Raw genomic sequence first — 22,021 nt, forward strand, 5'->3', positions numbered from 1 at the left:
AGGAGAATAAGCCTCTATACAAACAACTCTTAGTAGTCCGAGTATACTCTTGGATCTCAAGTACCTTCAGGCCTACCCAGTACAGAAAGAAAATTTTCAATGAAGTCTTCCAGTTTTTTTTTTTTTATGGCATTATTCTATGAATTCCATCTGAAAATTAAACTTATGTAACTAACAGATTCAATTAAAGTTTAATAATATTTTTATAAGTTTAATATCATTATCACAAGCCATCTTGTGATAATGACTGTTGAGTTTCCAACAGTTCTGGCTTTCAAAACGGAAGAAAATATTCCCACATAAAAGTTCATCTGAAATTCAGTCGGAAACATTATGCAGTAGACATCTGACAACCATCATACATAAAAATGCTGCTTTTCTGAGAGAAATAAAATCACATTTTGAAATAGATGTTGCAGATTGTTTAGGAAGAGTAGCATTTAAGTAGTAAGCTTTCTTAGCATATATGTCCAATTACACTGAGAATAAAAGGGAATCTGGTGTTCCATAAATAAATACACTTAAAGAGAAGGGAATACAAAGGGAAAAAAAAAATCAAAACAGAATAAATGGAGCTTTCTGTGGTTAAAGGTAATCATTCTTCTTCTAATGTTTTTCATGGCTCTTATCAGGGAGTATAGTCCAAATTTTGCTGCAAGAGCTTTTGTTTGGATGATAATGTAGTATTCATTTCAAATTAATGCTATCTGGGCACAATTCCTCTTCATGTTAGTTTTCCAGATATTTGTTTATAGCTGTAACTTGAGGTTGAAACACATTTCTGAAATAAAGAGCATGGCTTAATTCATATACATTTTAAATTAAAACTAACTTGAAATTTAATTTCAATAATGTCACAAAATTCCACAATTGAACAAATAAACAGAACCCATAAAAATTGATCAAAACAAGCAACAAAGAAACCTTCCAAAAGATTAGACTGAGGAATAAATTAACATCATCAATTGTCCGAAATAAAAAACTCTAGACATAATAGTCTCACGGAACATAATTCATCTAATCTTTTTTCTTTAATAGATATTTTGTTATCAAGTATCTTATTTCTGACAGTCTTATTACTGTATTTTATTTATTCCATTTACAGCATTTGTTGAAAAACTAGTACTCAGCTTTAAGGATTGCTTCTTCAATTTCTGATAGCAAAAGAGCTTAAAATTCAAAAGCTTGATTCTTTCCTTAAACTATACCAATTGATCTTAAAAAAGATACTATATCTTCCCATAAGCTTTGTCTTATTTATGTACATACAGTGTTGCAGCTGCAATCAATATAATTGACTTAAGTCCTAAATTATGGTAAAATTAAGCAAATGATCATAATGTCTTTTTAATGCAATTAGTTGAAGTTTAAACACTCTTTGTTCTCCTGAATATATCTGTCTCCAGTAGTTCTAAGACACATATTCCTTTTACATTCATTATATTAGTCGCCATTTTAATACATTGCTCTTTCAAAGATGTGCTGTGTTGATTTTATGGCTTTAAACCAACAATAGATTAAACAGATCAGTGATTTTTCAATATTTGTATGGGGAAAAAAAAGCGCAATGAAAGACTACTAATGCTTAGATTATTCTTCTAACTTTTAGGAATTCCCTTTTTCTCTTTTATACGTGTAGATAAAAAATAATTCTTCCTTATTTTCAAGCAATATGATTTTCTAGCACAGTAGTTGTTTTAATTCAAAATTACAGGTCATCCTATGCTTTAAATAGTATACAGATCTCACTTTAAATTAAAGTTTTGTATCACAGTAATTACTCAAGGATGCTTTATCGGGATGTACTCATGTACTCAGTTTTACTCACAGAATTTTGGTTGCTTTATGCCAAAGTTGAGACTCAAGACATACATAAACGGACCAACTTAAGTCTCATATACAAATGCAAAGTTCCTTGCAAGTTCACATTTCTCATCAAGAACTCAATTATTTTTTTTAAAATCCAAAACTATACAAAAGAAATATAAAAATTCCATTTTGGAATACAAATGAACTAAACACCTATATGAGAAGCACATTACATAATCACAATATATCCTAATAAAAGCTAATCAGTTTAGTTTTGTATGGAAAAATACAAGGTGAAAAAAAGTGTTTTTGAAGTATCATATCCCAAGTAGACATTTCAAGTAGCGCTTCTTCAGAAAATGTATATCAGAAATAATAACTATTCTAAAATGAATCATTATTTGACAGGACTAACGCTCTTGTTAGAACTTTCATGCTAGCACTCTAGACATCTTACTGATTCATAAATCTTGTGATTTGTGTTATTCTCATATTTTCATTAAATGTGAACACATTGGCAACAAAATTATCCATCATGACTAATAGATTACTATATAGGAAAAGAGTAAGAGTGATGCATAACCAAGAAGCTGGGCAAAATAAAACAAGAAAAAAGATAAAAACAAAACCTTCAAGTATTTGTAGGATATAACTCTGTAGAACTCTGAACTTCAAGACAGTGTTAAGAAAGAATCAGTTTTAAACAATAATATAAAATTCACTTTAGCATCTCTTAAGTATGCAAAAATTGTTCTGATTTTTTTCCCTAGTTTTGAAGTCAGTTTTTGAAGTAAAGAAGAAGCTCTTATTTATTAGTTCAAACAATAATATTTCCTGAATTATTTGACTCAATGAGAAACAGTAGCTTTTTGATTTGCTAATAGGTTTTTTGTTGTTGTTCATGATTATTACCCATTACTGCTACTACTTCATTGATTTCTGTAGTTCAGTGTCTGTTGTTTTATATCACTCTAACAAGATTACTATGAATGTTTCTTAAAGTTGTGATCAATTATTACTAACGAAAGATGCAAATTTCAGCAATATCAAAAAAATATACAAGTAAAATTGATCTTTGAGTCCTGCTATTTCTATTTACACATTTCAGTTCAACATTCCTGAAGTACAAAGTTACTCAAAAACTGCTAGTTAGATAAACTCTTCTCCTTAAGAAACATAGCTTAAGAGGATAGAGCATCACATCTTAGTGAGGATTTATGTCTGCAGTTTGAATTGTTTATTGTCCATTTCCAGTAAAATTATTTATTCCAGACAAAAGGTCATAGAATATTTACAAAATGAGTTCTGCTGACATGTTAATTAAGAATAGGAAGGTAATCTTGAAAAGTATAATTTGTGTTTTTCCTCCTCTCCTACAGTTTTGAATTCTATGCTATATGACTTAAAAAAAATAATCTGAAACCAGTAGAATTTTTTCCACTGCAATCAATGAGTTTCTAAACAAGGGTCATTTATGCAAATGAAATAAAGCTGAGTGAGCCATTTGCAATGCATAATTTAGCTAAAAATGCTAACCTCTCCTTCTGTTCAAGACTTATCTGCAAGCAGATCACACATTTCTTCAATTATTTTTTTTCTATGTAGGCCAGCTATCTGGAAAAAAAAATTACTGTAGTGATTTTATAATCACAAGTATTCATCTACTTATAGTTGTTTCTGGTAATGAGTACAGATTTATTATTTCTGTTTTTATTTCAAATGCTGTTGTTTAAAAATCTTTTATTTTATTTAAAGAGAGAGTATGACCTGTTTATCCTGTTCTTGATGTTAGTATTTTCAGAACCAGATTACAGGTAGATCATAGGATCATAGAATAGTTAAGATTGGAAAAGACCACTGAGATCATCTAGTCCAACCATTTCTATGCCCCTGCATCCCCCTGGCCCCACATCCCCATATCCTCATGTCCTGTATCCCAACTGCAAGCCAGAGTTCCCTCCTAGGTCCAACAGCACTTTGGATGGTCCCATCACCTGCAGGTGAGAGCTTGTTGGAAAATGATTGTACCACTGTGGTTCCAGCTACAGCTCCTGCCCCAAGCCCTTCCCCAACCAACCTTTACAGTTCTCATCCCTGTTGTTGCTCCCGGAGCAAGAGCTGCACCCTCACCACTGGGATTGGGATGCTCCGAATGTTACCCTTAAGTGTGCATGAGCAAATGCTGCCAGTGCTGCTCTCTGGACAGGCTTCTCATGTGGGAGTACAGCTGTGTGTCCTCAGAAACAGGCAGATATTCTGTGGGATACTGTAGAGAGTTTGGGAGATTGCAGGGAGATTGTGAGATGGTGTATCTGATTTGACTTTGTGAGAGGTTGGAAAGATTAAGACAGACTTGTAATCCCATCAATGTCTATGGACCCTTACCATGCAGAGGAAAACCTACTCACTGACCAGAAGCAGAGCTTGGGAACTTTAAACTGTAGATTTTAACATCATAGAACCAATATCTTAGCTTTCTATCAGTCTGCAGAGTGTGGTGTTGCAGTCTCCCATTGTTTAGCCTATAAGACTGAGTGAAACTTCATCTGTTCATGTCATGAAGAAAGCATAGATTGTCTGCAAAAAAAGTACTAGATATATTTTACTAGAAACCCAATTTCTTGTGCAGATTGTGTTTGATTATGTTTTTTTTTTTCCCCCATTAAATGCCAGAAACAGGAAATGCAGTACAGCAGGTAGGACATCAGTCTAATTAGAAGAGTAATGCCATACTATCATAATCATTTCTGACAACTTAAAAAAAAGCAATTTATTTAGTAAGTTGTAAACATATTCTGCTATAGAATATATATAGAGAGAGAATATAGCTGATATAATGTGATCTTGAATAAGCAATATCTAAATGAGTATTTAACTGCAAAGAATAAAAACAGTCTAATGAGTTTATTGGCAAAAAAAAAGTAATTGCTAATAATTTTATCAGTTTATAAAAGAAATAAAACAGTATAATAGAAACACCAATTATACCAACATAATTATGTAGATATAATTAACAACATAAGACATTGATTGGATGTTACCCATAAGAAGAAAAGATCATTTAAAGTTTCTAATAGGAAAAAAGGATGGAACTATGTTATAAACATGCACTTCAGATTTATCTCCTATATGGGGAGAAAATTTCCACTGCATATTACTCAGTATCCCCTTCCCCAGCTGGGATTCTCTTGGGTCCCAGTCTATATCACACCAACAATGCTTAAATTAATGCTTATATGCTAAAATCAAAAGGATCCCCAAAACAGCTTATTTTATATTTCTTAGATGATGTCTTTGGGGTTTACCGTATTTCATTAAAATACTCTTTCAATATTCAAAATTTGTTCTATATTTCTCCCAAGTGGAATTAAGCATCTGACTGAGGCCCACTTCAGTCACTGCCAGATGATTCTATTTTTTTAATGATTGATTAGTTTACTCACTGAAGCATATTCTCATGCTCTCTAAGGCAGGAACGGGAAAGTTTTGATGTAAATGTAATACATTCTTTATCAAAGGAAGCATAAACTTTGTCTAATCTTTGTTCTTGACCTACAAAAATTCTAATAGCATGAACTCAGATTTCAGTGCCCTGAAGTGCCAAAAAGCATAAAGAATCTGTCTCTTTTCTTATATTCTTATTTGTTATAGCTGACATTTTCTTTAATATACAAATATGCTTTCCCATTATTTAGCCTTCCTACCTATAGAGAATAATCTCCATCTATTGGGGACTGAGTGTAACTTCCTAGTTCTAGGAAACCAAAGGAATTCTACTTGGTAAAACACTGCAGTGCTTTCTCTTAAAGATTTTTGTGAACTATCAGACAATCTGATTTATAAGTATAAGGAAAAAAACTGTGTGATCTGTTAAGTTTTACAGATTCAGAATTACCAAATGAATACTGAATGGGAAAAAAATATGAGGTGGAAAAGTGGGATTCACCTGTACAAAGAGGCATTTCTAGGGAAAAAAAAATTTCAAATTGGCCTGAGAACTGAATGGCAAATTAATTTGTTGTTTTATGTTAAGGCAAAGTTGGAATACAACTTCTATTGTGGGTGAGGTATGCTTCAGTTCCTGTGGTAAGACTCAGAAGAATTGATTGCATTCTGTATTAGCTTAATAATTTGACTTCTGAATTAATTTGTTGGCTTGCGATTTAATTCAGTCCTACTTTTGAGATTGATTTTCTAAGTATATAATTTCTGACTAATAATTATTAGTACCTTAGAATTAAAGTGAATTGCTTGATTTCTTATTTGTTTGGTTCTTTTATAGTTTTCCATAAAACCTGTAAAGATATATAGAAAGTGATTATACAAAAAACCTACCAATTCATACTGACAGTCCTGGGAGTTTACTGAAGTACATCCTTTTACCTACTGAAATAATTATCTCTCAAACTCAAAAATAGGTTCCCAGACAGAACAAATGATTGCAAGAGTTCAGGGAAGTTTTCCATGATGCTAAACTGAATGTTTCCCTTTATTTGTTAAATGACACCACTCATAATCTTGCATAGATTGTGAAGTAAGAATACCCAATATGCATATGAACTTGAAGACTGTAGTCATAAATTGTGAAAAATCAACACCCTGTAACACAGTTCTCATGTACAGAAATCTAAACAAATGATTTTGTATTTTAAGTTGTAAACACCATAATATCATGCTGTAGTATAAATAAAGTATAAATTCTGCTTAGTATGTTTAAATATTTTACCTGTTGCTGCATGCAAGAAAGTAACGTAAAAAGAAGAGACAAAATTACATGAATTTTCTTTCCTCCTCTGTTAGCATTGTAAATAGTATATATGTACATATATATGTCATATAATATATGTACACCTTCAGATTTTTCCTGAAAAAATTTTTGGGCCTTTTTCATATAGAAACTTGTATGAAAGTAAGAAATGTCAGTGATAAAGACATAATAAAAGCTTCACACTTGAATTGTCAATTAATTCTTTTGTGCAGAATTGAAAGACCTATACTTCTAGTCAGTGATGTTGAGAAAACTGAGATATAAATGAAAGGAGTTAGAGCTGAGATCATATGCGTATTTGACGAGCTATAATGGAATTGTTTGCAGAGCCTTATTGAAATCCCCACTTTCATTTATCATTGTTAGCACAGCTACAGAAATCAGAGATGTAATATTCCTATATAAATTAAACCAACTATAAAGAATTAGACAAGAAGAGGAAAAGAGAATATTTTATTCCAAAACAAAAATAATATTCAGGAACGTATCTATGCACTATTACTTTGATTTTCATTACAACTGGTTTGGGTTCAGTTCTTTAAAGCCTAAAACCTATGAGAAGACAAAATCAAGGATGTGGAATAATGTTCTTACTCTCTTTTGTCCAAAAGATAACTTCTGTATTCTGGTAAACCCAAGCTCTGCTTCCTAACCACTGAGAGAGATTATCATTCCTCAAAGTGCTTTATTCTCTTGCACTGCATGCTGCGAGATGAAGAAGTTCAGGCCAACCTTAATTGTGTTAGATGAGTAAGAAGCTTTGTTCAAACACCTGTTCTCAGTGCACCAAGATATTTAATTTATGCATAAGTATGTAATCATCTCCAAAGGCAACTGAAGTAAGATAACTTTATCCCCAGGTTCTCATCAAAATATCTAAAAGGAAAAAATCATGAAAGAAAGTCTTATCATGAATTCAATTATATTTTCTTATTGTCCTACATGTATTTAGACTATGATATGATAGAGATGTAATATGCATCTCTAAGTAGAGATGAGCTCATAAATACAGTTGAAAGGCAATGAAAATTCACCTATTAAGGGAATTCAGATTCGAGTCAATTTTTTTGTCTCTATATTTCATCATTTTCTTATGCAAGTCATAATATTAGTGAAAATGCCTTAAAAGTTGATTTAGTCAAACAGATAGAATTCCAATGGCATTTTCAAAATAATTATTTTATTTAATGTGTCATTCCAGGCAAAGGGAAATATGAAAATAATCCATTCTGGATATTCCAAGAATGAAATAAAAGCATAAAATGCAATCAATATTTTATATTGGCTTGCTTAACACTCTGAAATTTCCTGTGACATCGTAGTTTGTGATCAAATTAAAAAATAATGGAAAACAAAAAGGTCATAAAAATGATAAAAATTTTTGAGTAAAAGAGAAACAGCTGAAAAAAAAGAACACTAAAAGTCTTGGAGAGCTTTTACAAGTTTTCAGAGAAGGAAACAAAATTTGTCTCTGCTCATTTGAAGGATAACCAAATAACATTTATGACTTTATGTGATACAAACTAAATATGAGAAATCTAAAGAACATTTTAAAGCAAACTATTCCACAGTTTAGCAGAAATACTTAAAGAAGATATAAGCCTGGAATAACTAAGAGAAAATAATACATCACAGCTCTGAATTGAACATTGTTTTCAAGAGGGAACAGCCTGCATCAATTAACTTTCCACATGCATTACTGTCACCTGTCTGTTAACTTACTTCACCCTCTCCTCAAACCACTATATTCTTGAAGAAAACAAGTGATGTTTTGGCTACAGGGATAAGCCTAAACTATATAATCACTTGAAATTCTTTCATTTAAAAGTTGTTTAATATTTCAATTATTTTTTTCCCCATAAAATTGAGATCTGCATACGCATGTAAAGGTAGGGGATATTCATTAGAAAATATCAGTGCGTATTCCATTACACAGGTGCTCTAAGAAAGCCAGAAGAAGACAAGCAAAAAATAAACACACTTATCTAAAAACAATTAAGATAAAAGTTTAAATAATCCATTTTAGTCTGCTAAAGTCAATCCAAGTTTAAAATGCTGATGCTAAAGTACAGCAAAATGTATATTGACAACTTCTTAGGAAAACATTTTTAAAGCATTATTCACAATATTAGCCATTTGCTAAATACACTTGATTGTTTTGTAATACAGAAGAACAAATTATGTTTTATTATTTAATTTTCAACATTCAACACGATGCAGATTGTAGTTTTAGTCAGCAAATCATTTCATGTAAATAAAAGGTATCTGCCTAATTTAGCAACCTTTGCAAATAGCAAGCTGCATGCTTAATTTTTTCTTTATGCATTTTTTAGTTCCAAGAAAGGGAATCTGATATGATAGACCTGTTCTTCCGTGTTTCACTGAGAAGCTTCCATTGGGTAGGTGAGAAGGAATTTGTGTTTTTTTAGTTAAAATAAATATTATCTCAAATGCTCTTGGACAATTCAAGGGAAAATGAAAAAAATGAAAATACCTGAAAACAAAGTAAAAAATTCAGAAATTGTTTATAAATACGTACATGTCATGATTTTTCCACATTCATTCAATACTGCAATCTGTATTAGCTACATTATTGATAACACAAAAGTAATTTCAGAAATTATACATTTGTACTTACCTTTTTAATCTTCCTTTAAATACATTACAAGCAAAAAATGTTTTCATTCTCTGAATTTTGATTTTCTCTATGGCCACTGTTTAAAGAAAAAATTGATATGAAATGAAATGACTGAAAAAACCTTGCAATAACAGTACTAAGTATCACCTGTATCTGGAATCCTAGCCATCTCTTATTCTCCATGCAGACCTGTCAGGAGCTAATATGATCATTGTTACTGGAAACTTTTGTAATCAAAGGGAGTTTTCCCACAGGCTTTGAAAAAGCCAAGATTTTACCTTATAAATTTCCAAATATTTAGAAAATTCAACTCCACATGCTTTTGGGATACAGAAAAGTCAAGATGTACACAGTTCTTTTTATTAGAAGGAAATTATATCCGCTGACTTTTTAAAAATGCCAAATATATCTGAATTTTCTTCCAGGTATTTACTGCTTCTGGATAGGTATCAGCATTGTTTGATTCCCTTCTATAGAAGACACTTAAAAGTGAGTAATTTAAGCATTTCAATATCAGTTTCGCTTGAGCTTTCCATTGTGTAAGGCATATTTTCTACAATATTTATGCATAAATATTTATAATATAATTACGCTCATCAAGAGTGCATTGCTATATTGCAGGGCAGCACTCATTATGCTCAAAAACTAATGCTTAAGAAATGTATGAAAGATTTATTCCATGTCTGATATATCCAATTTGGAGTCTGGAGAAAACAAATTTCTCTTCCTGAGAGATGAAACTAGGGTGACTGCAACATTCTACCTGATCTGAGATGTTTTACTGTGTTGGTTTTGCCCCTACCTTACCTGAATTATTGGACTGACTGTGCTGAAGTCAGTGTATTTAATACATTCAACGGGGAAAAAAATGCTTCAAATTTCAGTGAAATGGTGGGCCTGAGTCTTGAATTAGAACACTTTCCTGCACCTCTGCTATTTAATACTCTACATCAAATTGCTGCAAAGAGTGTGCTTTCTAACCACTAATTTCCTTCAGAGAAAAGAAGCCTCCAAAGGCTCTTCTTGTTCGTAAAAATGTATTAAAGTTATTTAAAATGACTTTCAGATTTCTGAGTTTTTATCAAATAATCGTTATCACGTACCAGATCCTTATTTTCCCTTTAAACACCTCTATTTAATAAAATGCTGAGTAATATAATGTCAAATTGGAAATATTATGAAAGTATATTTTTAATGACATCAAAATTGTGTTTCTAAAGATAATATCTGAGTATCATCTAGCCTAAAAGTTGTTGTTAAATATGTCATTCATGTTTCAACTCTTCCCAGATGTCTATTATTATGTAGGAAATCTTAAATCCAACTCAAGAATTGGATGAATTGGATTTTTCTACTTGTTTCAGCAGAAATAGGATTTCCACTCATATTTTTTTATAAATCTGAGCATTCAAAAGCTACATTACAGCACAATAATTATTTGATGATCAATTTGAAGTTTTCTTGCAAGTCTATATATAATTATATTAAAAGTTTGTTTGTAAATGTAACATTTGTTAATAAATCAAATATAGGTTGTCCATTCAAAATTAAATTTTTGGGAAGACATTGTAACATGGTGTCTCAGATAACAAAGCGAAAAGCTACTTTGAGCAAAGTGATCAAGTTTTCATAAAAAAATGTGTAGTATGTTTCTAAAGCTGTTATCCTTGGAGTTATTTAAAATGTAGGCTGCTGAATTTGTGACTCATTATTCAACAGACTGTCACCTTAGAGTTCCCCATTACTAAAAACTACATATATATATATATTTTTTAAACAAGATTTTAGCTTGCTGATAGAATTGCAGCATAATACCACACTCAGCTTTGGTAATGCAGTCAAGAATATGGTACAATGTAGCTACAATGTAACAAAGATTTAGCCTTTAAAGCTTGTGACTTCCTATTATCTTGTTTTCATTGGCATAAGATGGAATTATTCCTAGGTAAAATTAAAGCAGTTGAGAATTGAATTTCTATCAGCATTCACTTTTAGTTTACGTTCTTCTGTAAAAACAGTTGCAGTAGAGATATCACTTTTACTCTCTGCAAAAATTTTGGCTACATCATCATCAACTTTATTTACATAGGCCACTTAATTTTAAATTGCAGAGCAAGAAATTATGAAATATAAAAAATAATCTTCCAGGTACATTTTACTTCTTATCTGGAGCATCCATATTTCAATAATAATAGAGGAAAATATTTATTGAGAGAAAAAAAAAGACCTTGTTTAGCTCTCCATGGTTACCTTAACAATGCCATGAGAAAATTTTTTGAAGGGACAAAATATTTCTCTAACATTAAATGTTGGATTGATGATGATGAATCCCCCCTCCCATGGGGGATTCATCTTAGCAGCAAATTACTGACTAGCATACAAAATTTAGGAAGACCTTTATCAATATTATATCCTTCTCCCAAATCTTTATTTACATTTGTTGTTTTAGCTTTCTATAAAAAAAGCCTCAAGTCCTGCATAATTCTATTAAATAAACAAAATGTACAGAAATTCCATGGAAAACTGCCCAAACTTTAAGAGGCATATATCCATGATTCCAAAAAAGATACCTTAAAGGGCAAAAAAATTTCAATACTTTTATCTGCAAAATTTTGAACTAATGTGGGGGCTTTGATTCTTTCAAATTTCATTTATTTTTCCAAATATTTGTTAGTTTTTTTCCCCCTGCATAATGGCTGTTATTTATATGCTTATTCTGAGATAGCACAGGTGTTGCAATCTCTGTAGTTGTATTGCCCTTCTGTGAAAATGCAACTACATGTTTTTTTGTGATAATTATGAAGGGAAAACCATTATGAACAGACAATAAGCTCATATATAAACAGGTAAAGATCTTCACTAATTAACATAGCAAAAATGAAATGACAGTAGAAAAATGCAAGGTTGGACACTTGGAACACAGAAAGACAAAAGTCTTTGAACTATTCAGAAATGAAGGCTGTAATTTAGAGAGAAAAAATACATGATGCTGTTTCTTCAACATGGACTGAGCTCTAATCATTATCTTGAATTGAGACCTTAAGAGAATGACCAAGACAAAGCCAAAGCTTACTTTCAGGAATATAATGAAATATTTGAAGTTTTACATTTAATTATCCTGAATTGCAGAAGGCTATCAAGGCAGGTGTTGCATCAGCAAAAAATTAAGGTTTTTCTTTTGAAGTTACAGAGTTACCAACCACACTAAGAAACATTGTCCTATGATTTTTATTTACGTTTAATTGGAATTCAGGTTCTGTTCCAGAGTGTTTCAGTGGTAAAAATAGCATCCAAATGTTTTATGTTTTTGTAAAAAAATATTACATTTAAGTCATTTTTGAATATTTTTTTCAGTCTTTTAAAGACTTACAAATATAAAGAAAAAAGTCCAAAATACATTCAAAACTGGATCATCTCTACTTTTTTGAGAGAAATACGAAGAAAAAAATTAGCCTAAATATACTTTTCTAATAAAGTATAAGTGAAGAGGGTCTTCTTAAGTGGAGATATTAAAAATTACAGATTATTTTCAGGCTTGTTTTTACTTATATTTTCCCCTAATATCTATATTATGTCCTACTCATAATATATATCACTTAAAAATAAAACTAAAAAAAAATCTGTTTTCTACAGCTTTTATGCCACAGTAACAAAGTACAATTTACATTCCCTCAGATTAACTTGAGATTTTGAGAATGGATCTAAAAGCCTTCTGTTTTTTCAAGCATCAGGGCACTAAATATTGGGAATATTTCCATCTTAAGGTATTTTTCATCCTGAATCTTTGTAACTGAATGGATCTTTGGCACAACTGCATATAGTACAAATCAAAATGGTAAAGAATAGAGAATTATGATCTGACAATGGAAAAAATCAGGAGATAAGGTTCCTCATTAAAATATTAATTGTACATATATTAAAAAAAGACAACACAATCTCAGCTACTGAGACTGAGCTGTCAATAGAAAAACTAAAAAAAACCTTTAATGAAGAGTTTATTTCAAAACATACCTCCATAATAGCTTGATCTATCTCTTTCAAATCTTTCATCTGTAATATCACTTACAATCTATAACATTATACATGAATATGTTCAGGTATATAAGAGTTGTGAAGTACTATTAGGGCCAATTCATTTAAAAATGGTATACAGAAATGGATATGATTTGGCTTGCAATAAACAACTTTCTTTTATGGTTTCAAGAACAGCTTTTCTGTTCTGTTCCTTTTTCCATAACTTGATTAGGTAGCTCTATTCTGAGCTGCTGATACAGAAAGCAGTGAAAAACTGGAGTTAACTGTGTTAGTGAGTGGTTTTCAATCTGTTAAGGGGTAAATTCTTCTTAATGTCAAAAAAATAACTAAAGGCATAATTAACTATTCTTATGTTCTAGTTACATGAAAAAAGTCAGTGTTGTTCAGAAGTGAGTATGTTTTCTACCAAAATATCATATTAAAGAACTGTACTATTTTCCTCCAGGACCCCAAAACTCATAAATTTTCATTCTTTGGGAAAATTAGCGTAGGTTGAAAGTGATTTCAAATTCATTTCTCCCTAATCAGTTGCTCATTAAGCAATTTTAATCACCTTAAGTAAAAACTTTTATGTTAAGTACATTAAAGTAGGGAATCGATAGTAAAGCTAAACTGATCAGGGAGAGGATCAAAGCTTTACATACAAATTATTGGCTTGGAATATGATCTCTGTGAAATTAAGTACTGATGCTTAATCTACAAAGATCTACACAGATACATAACGAGTGTGTGCTTATGAGTTTTCAGAAAGATACACGTACAGGTCAAAACAAAAATACACTCATTCTTCACACCTTAGGCTAAGTAAAATCTATTCCTGGGCATGATCACTTTTCAGAGAATATGCAAACGGTAGCATAAACAGAACAATACTAAGCTGCCTTTTATAAATAACTCACTATTTGATGTTAAATAATTTTATTTCTTTCATCACTTATACTCCTTAACATATGGTTAGGTAACACTACACAAAGTTTCTGATTTTCAAGTAATAAAAAAAGTAGGGTTCCTTTCCTGAGTAATTAAATTATGTTAGGATTCCTATCCAATATTTAATGTTACAAATGTGCAAAATCATAATTTCTTGTGTGCATAAAGGGAAAAAATGGACCAAAACTATCTAAGTTATTCTGTGTAAAAATTCATGTGCATGAACAATCCTTGCTTAAAGATCTACTCCAGCACTTTGTAAAATAATATAAAATAGTGTGGTTCAGCCTTTGTCTTAGTGATTTGCAGGTAATTCTTCTTTATGTACTGGTGGAAGGATTGCTTATTTTGACCAGCAATCTAGTTCAAGCTGTGACCAATAAGGTTTGATTGATTTAGTTTTACTTATGTTTCATTTTGTTTTTTTTAATACTTAGTCAAGTGTCACTTTTAATAAAGTTTCTGTAATTGGAATTTGGCTTCTAAATTTGTTAATGATGTGGGATGCAGAATTGAATAATCCACTCTTTTATTACATAGTTTTCTTTAAAGAAAATGAATCTATTGCATGCTTTCTTGCTAAAAGTAACAGATAGATTCTGAATGCCTCAGAGCAAGTTTCCTCTGAAGGCACCTGATCCTATCAGGTTCCAAAAAATATTAAGCCTCATAGCTCACAGTCTTAGTCACCCTTGCTTCCTTGACCTCTTGATATTATTTCTCTTCATTCTCAAAATTAGAAAATAACTCATGGGAATTGTTTCTTTACTGTAACCAAGCTTCAAAAACAAATTGAAACAACAGTAGAACTAGAAGCAGAACAACTCACTTTCTCTGAAAGTTTGTATTTCATTGCTCTCTCACAGTAAACTCTTTCTTCATCACCTGCTATTTTCAATCGTCTAATGGGAACCATTCAGACTCAGTGCACGCAAGGATTGGAGAATAATTCTTACTCTGCTTTCCTACTGGTAGAAAAGCTCATTCACTCTGAATGATGGTTACAGTGAAAGAGTCATTTTCATTCCAAGTCTAGTTGCTTTCTATCTTTGAAAGATTCAAATCCATGTTCTAAGATCAGTAAGCTAATAGTTATTTTATGTATATAGTCATACACAGATTGGCAGTTTTGCTTTGGAATTAGAAGAATCATTACTATTTTTAACTGGGCACAATGGCTAGCCATCTTGGGTTGTTTTTTGTTGGTTTTTTTTTACATCTTCTGTGTTTCTCGAAGTTGTTAGTCCGCTGTATCGTTAATGAGCAGTGCAAGTTATATTTACAGATCTCAGTTGTTCAAGGCCCATCCATTACTACTAATTAATAATATGTGTATTACAAGCGCATACATGATACCAGGAAATCAGGCAAGATTTTCTAATATTGTGAGAAAGATTATTCTTATTAATAGATGTGAAAACACTGATTCCAAGTGTCTAATCTAGCATGTCCAGATAAGTCCTATTCAACTTTTAAATTATCAACTATACCATAATAATCGGGCTCTGAGGCTGATCTGCAAACTTAAACAGTTGTGAATTCAATTCACAGTAATGAATTACTTATCTGTGATAGTGTCCCTAAACTTCAGAGAAAGACATCCGCTGCACAGCTGGAGTGAGCTCAACAGGTGTGTATAGATGGTTACCACGGCTGAGCTGACAGCTAAATAATTTTTTCCCTGAGTATACATAGTCATGTCCTTCAATCATTTTATCCTGTCTCTAAAAGTTTACCAAAGGTTGTCTCCATTTCTCTACTTCAGACAGCAGATGTTAAAAGTTCTTTTATAAAACATTACGTAGAAACAATGTACAAAAGATCCACATGGAAAAAAAAAAACAGCAGTTTTTAGACCTTTCACATATCTTCACATGTATTATAGTTTGAGGCTTTGGAAGATATTTCTGGTTTGGTTCTTATAATTCTATTGTGACTGGATAGTCGCAAAAAAGCATCTATTCTGCAATATAGTTTGAATATCAGTCTTCAGTCCAAAATTTGCAGATAGAAATGACTTGCAAATATAGCACTATTTTCTTGTACATAGAACTCAGCAAGAATGAAAACTTTTTCAGTTGCTGTTAATTAGAAATATAGGCCATAGAAATATTTCCCACATACTGCCACTAGCATAATGTGCATCACATTATAAACACTCTTTTTGTGTTTATAGCTTCTTCTACCAGTTACGCTGTCTCAAGAAGAGTTGAGCAAGAGTTTATACAGTCAACCTGTTGGCTCTCTAATACAGTATGGTCAGGATTATATTTCTCCCCCAGTCCTCAGAGATGAAGACCTTGCTCCACAGCTCTGCATATATGGATTTCTGTATGTAGTAGTAATAACCCTGCCTCCTTTTAATTCTCTCAGTCTAAGACCTCCATGCAGGTAATTCTCTTAATTCTCTTTTATACCCCTTCACTTCTCCACCAGCTCTCAAATTCTCTTAGGGCAGAGAAGATGCTCTAGGGGCACTTTTACTGTCCCCTCTTTGTTGACTGGCAGTTTTGCTCAGTTGCTCACTTGCTTTGAGGCATGTGGCAGCCCCTTACTTACAGGACAGGACTTCACTGGTGTGCTGCCTCCAGCTGTTACTGGTTCTTCTCTACTGTGGGGCAGACCCTGAACTGCTCATAGAGGCCACCAACTTTATCTGCTCTGTGCCTCCATGGATTTATTTCTCCAGAGGGGCAGCAGGGGGTAAGACAGTGCCCAAGCAGTCCGTGAGGTCCAGCTTAGCCTCCTTGGTTCAAGGGGCACATGCTGCCAAAGTTTTCTGGAAGGGAATGAAGTCTGCATGGTCACTGCTCAAGATTAGGCTGGATGGGGCTCTGAACAACCTGATCAAGCTGTAGGTGTCCTTATTCATTGAAGGGCAGTCGGACTAGATGACTTTTAAATGTCTCTATCAAATCAAACAACTATATGGTTTTATAATTCTATATCTTTTTCTTTTAAGGTATTCAAAATACACATTGAGTATGATTTCAAATTACAACCGAATATAAGCCTGACTGGGTAATTTCTGTGATGATCTCCAAGCATTAAAATGCCTTCTCTCTTACCTAAGTAATCTTAAATCCTATTAAATCCTCTTCCTCATCATTCACAGACATTTTAAGCTTGTAAATCAAGGTTCAAAGAAATAATCAGGTTATTTGCTGTTTTCCCAAAGAAGTGGAAATCTCTCCCTCCTGACAGATACTTGAAAGCGACTTGGACATGGTCCTGTGCAAACTGAACAAGGTGGCCCTCCTTGTGCAGTGGATTTGGACTAGGTGATGTTCAGATCTCTCTTCCAACTATAATCCTTCTGTGAATCTGTGATACTGTTATGGTAGTTGTCAATGTGTGGACTTGGTAACTTGATTTAGTCACATCTATGGTTAAAGAGAATTCAAATAAACAATTGAGTGTCTTGGCTGGCATACAATAACTTCTTAAGCTTGAAACTTTTCCTTTCCCCCCTTTTCCTTTTCTTCAAATACTTTGAAAGCCTAGTGTAGTTGATACACCATACCTCTTTTATTGGAAGTATTTGTCTCACCTAAATATTTTTCTTTCTAGTCTCACTGAAACCAGCAAGGTAATTTATATTCCTAAGAGCTTTATAAACCTGATTTCTCAGGGGCCACATCATCTACTTGGTAGCCTCAAAACTGCCTTTCAGTGACTCCATTGCTCTCCAAATGCCTGCTTCCATGCTGAGTGTTCCATTTTTCTTTAATGAGACATCTACAGGGTTACATAACCAGCATAACCACTGCTAGACCTCAAAACACTCAGACAGTGATTCCTAAAATAGACAGCTCTTTACCCTCTTGGTAGGAAAGCTGAGTTGCATATGTCTGATCAGCTAATCAGTCTAGGCGCCTGGACACCACCATCAGCTATGTATGACCAGTTTGGGGACAGATCTATATACCTTCCTGCCTAGCACAAGGAAGGTATATAGAACAGAAGTTTAAGACCCTAAATTTTAATTTTCTCTTTGGTTTTATATCCAGAACGTTTATGATTCATTAGCTCTTATTCTGAGATCTTCTGTGTGAGAAGTTTGGTTTGCAAAATGTCCCTGAAGTCAAAATATTCAGTACTGATTTTACCCCCTCTTATTACTCTGTTTAGAAAATAAACCAAGGAAATGTAGATATCATGTCAGATTAGCACAGTCTAAGGTACTGTGTCAGAAAAAAATACTCAACTGTTCATCTATGCTCCTCTAGTTCTCAGTAAACACAGTGTAATTAAACATAGCCAGGTTGGAAAATAAGTATAAGCAGAGTTCTCCATTTAATTTTGGCCAAAAGGCACATCTGGGGACTTTTACCATGGATCAGCTGATACAAAGTAAATAAACTGCAAGAACTTGGTTGTATGATAATCCCAAGCATGCTTCCTTTATGTCTCAGAAAGATTCTGAAAGAATGTGTGTCAATCTCTGTACTACTTTCCTTCCTTAATAATTCCATAATCAGAGCATGATTTCTTCCTCTGTTCAGTACTAGTCTTATCACACTTACTCTCCTTTACAGCTACAATATGTGATCCAAATTCTCCTCCTATTGTGAAACATGTCAGAACTTATGCCTTTCTGATTAACTTTATCATCAGACTTTGTGCATTATCATTCTACAGTTGGACATCCTCAACTGTGAGGATGTAAGGGAATTGAGTTAGAGATCCTGCATAACCCTGTGAAGATTAATGTACACTGCTGAATCTCTGACTACGGGAGTTCCCACTGGACAACAGGATGACAAAAGAAAGATTTTGTTATCTATGGCCATGATATTATGTCCTCGTCTCACCACGCTACTAAACAGTCATTCAGCTCCGAGAGCTGATGAAGATTGCAGAGATGAAGATAGAATAGCAGAAGGTTAAAAAAAATTACTTGATCAGAATGATGCATCCCAAACTTCCTAAGAAAGACTATAGTTTGGAGATTACATTATTTAGCCTCATCAAAATAACACCTTGCAGATTAGTGATACCCTGCATGAATCTGAATGCCAGCTGTTTTTAATACATCTGAACTCCACCAGACCTTCTGTAGAAATCTCAGCATAGTTGTTATCGAAAGTTGTACGATACATTTCTGCTGTAATTCCTGATATGCTTCATAATCACACATGGAGATAGATTAAAAACTAGTAAACACAATGTATACTTGTGTTATTTCCTCTCAGATATCAGACTGTCTGCTCCTTATTTTCCTATGTTTGAATAATTTTAGAATGACTCTACTTTGATGCTGTTCTTTACTGACATAATTTGCATAATATGTTGGTCTGAATCTTATTTTCATATCTAGAGAATGCAGAAATGGTCCCATCTCAAAGTCTGCTTCATGTTAAAAAGCATATTTTCTTAGTAAATGAAGGACATCGTGTGCAGCCTGCTGTAGGGAGCCTGCTTTGAAGAGGGATTGGACTCCATAATCTCTAGAGGTCCCTTCCAACCCCTACAATTCTGTGATTCTGTGACATATTTGGAAGATAACAAATTCTAAAAGTAATGGTCTATTGCACAATAGATTGTGTAAGGCTGTGTCAAATTTGGGGCTTACTCCTACTGGATTTCACCATTATATGTTGCAACAGAGATGTATTAGCTTGATTTTAAGTGGAATTTCAGTATCATAACATAAACTGCATTTTTATGCTAAAAAAGCTTTGCAAAAGTAGAAGAAAGGAAAGGATAAGATGAGAGGATATTTCCACAAAAGACCAAAAAATAACATTATTTATGTGGTAACACATGAGGCAAAAAAAGAAAAAAGAAGCCCCAAATGCAGTAGAGTCTCAGAGTCTCTATCACTCTACCAAGCTGTCAGAAAGCTGTTCTTTTTATTTTTTTCCTTAAATATTTCTGTAACACTTTTCAGTCTCCTGCAAAAAGGAATTAAGAGCAGCAGCTCTAGGTACCCTTAGAAAAGCTGTTTAGCTTGCATATTGTGGAAACGTCTTCCTCAGCTAGTTACTGCCATTTTATATCACTGCAGCATATGGGATCAAAGACTAGAACTGCCACCTCCTGTTTACAGTGAGCTGGAGCAGTCACAGAAGTGTCAGGGCTGTTTTCTGCATCATGTGATTGGGAATAAGACATGCAGTGTTAGATTGCTACCAACACGTTAATTTATTCCTATTTTTGCATTTGACCTATAGTGTCATGCACCTACAGCTAAAGTTTTGAACTCCAAACAGAAAGTGTCTTTTCGTATATTTTCAAATACTATTGAATGGACAAGAAATATCAGTCACAAGGATGCAAGCAATAGTCTTATTTCAGAGGAATTCCAAAAGCTAAATCAAGACATACTGGGAAAAAAGTTACAAGTGAAATTTTAAATGTATTATTCCAAATAGTTTGCTCTGAAAGTAATGCTTCCTATTTATTTCTATAAATAATTTCTATAACAGATACAAAGAGCACAATAACACTATTTGATTGAACAAATTCTCAACTACAAAACAATATTTTGCAACATATTTACCACCATTATCTATGGTATTTTCACCAGCAATGAACAAGATCCTGCAATCCTTACTTGTAAGACTCCGTACCAGTGGAAGTAACCCACTTCACTTTCACCTTGGCTGAAATATACCACACACCACCTTACTTGCTCATCTGCATTCTTTTGTCTCCATAAACATTCAGCAAGCATCCATGAATGTCAATGGGTGTAATATTTCCAACATGGAGGAATTCAGTGCCCCACATTTGCTTCATACAAAGTTCTAAGTCACACACCATTTCACCAGACTGCCCCACTGCTGCCATCTGTTCCATGGCAACAAAATGTAATAGAATATTTGCGGGAAGATTTATATCACCCATGTAATAAAATAAATGGCACCATTATCAGAGCAGCCCTCATAGATTTATAATGTGTGTTACAAAGAGACAAAAAGTGCAGTTAACCTGCACGAGGATTATATCCCAGGGCTTACACTTAGAAAGTATACTTTTATAACTCTGTTAGTACAAATCTGCGTAAGCAGTGAGTAATTTTCATTTTACATTGATAATACAGGGTTTAACAATATCAGCTGACCGATATGAGTAATTCCTTTTAAGATAGATAATTCCTTTTGAAGATGAAGTTAAAAAATGCCTCAACAGAGGGAGTAAATTCAGAGTTTTGTTTAGGATAATCAGCATTTGGTAGTCTAAAGTTGATGCTTCTTGATTATCTTTCCATTTTTGTTCAAATTTTTCTTACTATATTCACCAAACATAGAACAGAGATATCAGACTGCAATTTTCTATGTTCAATACAAACTTTAATATTCCCTTCACACTCTGTGCCTGTGTACAATCAGTGAATATACAGACAATATAGTATATTTGAGAGCTTAGCTTATGCAGTTATTACAGTAGAGCAAAAAAGGACACTCACCCTATCCAGGGCTCACATAAGAAACTCCAGTGGAATGAATCTCCAGAAAAGATCCTTCCCTCCTGGTGGTCAGCTCTTAAATGGATCTAGGAGAGGTGAGCCAGGCTCCACCCCTTCCTGCAGCACAGGTGAATTGCCTTCACCTGTGCTCCTCTGGCTGACTCATTGCTCATCTCAGGTGATCAATCAGAGGTTTAGGCCATGATTCAACAACCCCATACAACCTGTTATTCAAGAACTTCATCAGGACAATGGACATGGACCTTACAAGACAGCTTTCCCAAAAGGATAGCAAAACAGTGGAAAGTAACTTGAGCATATTTCATGTTCTAGAAGCAACAACAAAGATGAGAGACATGTATCTTTCTTCCATGCCCATCTGAATCTACTTTAAACAATGCCATCACCATTCCTGCATGTGTCCTGT

The 22,021-nt window shown here is 33.2% G+C and overlaps 1 long non-coding RNA gene across 1 annotated transcript; it reads right to left on the bottom strand.

The window, feature by feature from the left end:
* Nucleotides 1–7,105: 7,105 nt before the first annotated feature.
* On the bottom strand, nucleotides 7,106–21,654 carry LOC109367798. The gene is made up of 3 exons (XR_002115249.1): nucleotides 21,595–21,654; nucleotides 9,216–9,291; nucleotides 7,106–7,453 (listed from the first exon to the last, which is right to left on the bottom strand). It is a non-coding gene; the product is annotated as an uncharacterized LOC109367798 (long non-coding RNA).
* Between the last annotated feature and the right edge of the window lie 367 nt (nucleotides 21,655–22,021).

Source organism: Meleagris gallopavo, chromosome 5 (assembly GCF_000146605.3).
Source record: "Meleagris gallopavo isolate NT-WF06-2002-E0010 breed Aviagen turkey brand Nicholas breeding stock chromosome 5, Turkey_5.1, whole genome shotgun sequence".
Taxonomy (NCBI): Eukaryota; Metazoa; Chordata; class Aves; order Galliformes; family Phasianidae; genus Meleagris; species Meleagris gallopavo.